Below are 3,225 nucleotides of genomic sequence, written 5' to 3' on the forward strand. Positions count from 1 at the left end.
TCAGCAAAAAATAAATTTTAATTTTAGTAAATATTGATTGCTTCTAAAATCGTCTGCAGATGCTACCTCTAGAACTAAGATGGAAGCCTCACGTACTTATCTATTAATATAACTGAAATCAATCTGAAAAAGGATTAATTTTAAAGTCAAAATGTCAAAAATGTCACGCTTAACACATATAACCTGCAATTTCATCTGCAGCTTTCGCTAAATAAAAAATTTCCAAATATGTGTTACAAATACCATCCCCTTAAAACAAGGAACATAGATTAACTTTTTGTTTGTATTTACAGAAACCTATTTTCTTATCTAAAACAGAATCTGGGTCTGCGAGTATACCGCCATTAAACCTTACTTTGCGGAATAAAAATGCATTTGGAACTTCTGGGTTTAACTTTTTTGTTTTCCTCAGCTTAGCTTGTATTATTCAAGTCCTTGTTTCTTGTATTTTTATATGTTACGTATATTTGCATTGTATTTATGTAACACAGTTTCATATATCTGTGAATGAGTATAAAAGATTTCTACTGTAAATGCTTTTTTAAAATTTAACCTTATTTTCTGCCCACCACACTGAGTCTGCCTTACCTACAACAGTCCAATCTTATTACTATCTACTCGTATTTATTTAATTAGAATGTTAGTTACAGAGGCCAATGGACAAAAGTGACTTTTGAAAACTTAGTATAATAGATATTTACCAATTGAAACAATGTCGTGACTCGTGGTGTATACTCAAGGTTACCCCATTCGTGAAGAAGGACATTTAGCAATTCAAACTAAAATTGTTACAGGCAGCAAATAAAGAAATACTTTAAAATAATTTTTTAATCAAAATATTTATTTAATTAATTGTAAAATTAAATCAAATACACGTGACCTTGTTCGACGTAATAAATGACTTAAAGTAACAAGTTAATAAGTAACAAATGGACGCCCGTATCGCGCGATCTGACCGACATTGGGGAAATGTTACACCAGCTCCGAATTGTAGAGATCTTTTGTTCAGATACCGACGGAAGCGGTGGAGGGTTATACAAATTTTATACGAGTGGGATTGTTCAGTACCTATTTGTTCCTTTCGTAAATTCTTTAGTCTCTAAAATGTACGCTTTGGTAATTTTGTAAATTGTGAGAAATAGAATTCAACGGGTTTTACAAAAATGATAAGCTGAATATTAATGTTACTGTTATAGCAGCTCTGGAGATTCTTTGTTCAGATCTAAGTGTTTCAGATTTGAGAGAACTGAATCAACCTATTACTGTTCCACTGAAAGAATGAACATGTATAGTCAAATAGTTCGCCGCGCTGGCCAAGTGCGGATTGTTAGACTTCACACGTGTTTCTGAGGTTATTACACGGAGTAGATAATGTTTTGTAAATTATTTAATATGAAATAGTAGCATGAAATAAATACCAACAATATTACCTATTTTTTTTATATTTTGTTGCTGCCATTGTAATCTCTTGTTAGCAAGTACAAATAGAACAGAAGTCGGAAATTCGTAAATCCACTGGATCACAATTGCCTGATCTAATTTTCTAGCAAGCGAATCATCTGGCCATCATATGATAGCAGTGATATACCCAGCTAATAATACACAAACATTGTGCACGCAGGCAAATACAGTCCACAATCTAACGGCATTCGAGCCAAAACCGCTTAAACCATCAGTATTGCTTGTATTGCTTCCTATGATTTCAATAAACGGACTCCCCTTAAACATAAATAATGCATGTCGAATTTTATTCGGAATCCCGTCCGTGATAACGATCGATAATAATGGTACGATTCTCCGCTTCGACGAATCGTACCCCATCCCGAAAATATCGAAACTATCACACGAAATGGACAAACGATTCTGTTTAATAATACCAGGAACGAAGACACGAAATCGTATGGAGGGTAGTATTAAAAACGGTACAGCTGAGGGTAGAACTGTGTTCAATTTAAAAGTCGAAATTAAAAGCCGCAATGAATTTCGAGCAGTCATTGCTTTGTTGGCGTTAATCATTGCTCCTATAGTTTCCGTGACCAATTCCATTGTTGGCTCCCGATGATTGGAACTTGACTATTGAACTTGAAATGAAACAGACTCAAAACGTACTTTGATAAAATGTGGTATTATTCAGGCAAATTAAAATGTACGGGGTTTCATGCGTGTTGAAAAAAATATCGAAAAAAAATATACTCATTCGATTTTATGTCGTACTAATAACTAATAATTAATTTTGGAAATGCTTTGCATTTATATCAGTGATATTTACATTTATTCCTTTATAGATGGTAAAAAGGGATACCTTAGATCCTCAGAGCTAGCGTAAAATCTGTTTCCTTGTAAACCCATTAATGTCCCAATTCTGGGTACCAAGTCTCCTCTCAGAGTCAGAGCGGATTAAGTAATACGGTATAGTAGACTTAACACGCTTTTTTTAATAAATATCTACGGAATTTCGAAAAATCATTGACACATGCCGGAGTTTTGAACCACAGACCCCCGGTTGAGTGTCGTAGTTTAACTATACTTTGACCGGATTACGTTGACTTTAGTTAAGTCAGTTCAATACTGTTAGGAAATGGTTGCAGATGTCCTTGAGGAGCCATTAACTAACCATTAGACTTCTATGTTCGCCTGGTACATAAAATAACAAGACATTTTAGAAATAGTTAAAATTGTACCATTTCTAAGCAAAAGTATTTGCAAAAACAAGTGAGGAATATTGTTACAAGTAGTTCCGCGTGATTTACTTTCTCTCAGTACGCGAAACTAATTCGCTCACTTTTACTTTGGGTTTCTCATAAAAACTTGTTTTTGGCGCGCAAAAAATTAATCACTATAAAAGATTAAACTGTTACAAACAGCGATAGCCTATTTAATGCCTTCACTAAAATCACCTCATGTTTTCAAAACGAAATTCTGTCGTTAATACGGAATATTTTTATTACTTTTTAATCGTTCAAAAAACGTAAGTGAATTTATCACAAGTGTTGATTAGACTGAGGTTCTCAAACTTTTTTCGTATAACGCCTAGTTTTATAATCAGTTCTTTTCGAGCGTCCCCAAATTTGACAAAAAATCCTAACAGTAATTTGTCCTTAAATTAAGGCGACGAAAAAAAGTTGCATTTCTGCGCGGAAAACAGACAGCGGCCGCGGATCGCTGACTTCAGGATTAATTAAATTTTGAGGGATCGTCATCGCCTACTTTGAAACACACTGGTTT

The sequence above is a fragment of the Epargyreus clarus genome, unplaced genomic scaffold (genome assembly GCF_041222505.1).
Source record: "Epargyreus clarus isolate Ecla_fem2 unplaced genomic scaffold, WU_Ecla_fem_2.2 ptg000015l, whole genome shotgun sequence".
In the NCBI taxonomy this organism is placed as follows: Eukaryota; Metazoa; Arthropoda; class Insecta; order Lepidoptera; family Hesperiidae; genus Epargyreus; species Epargyreus clarus.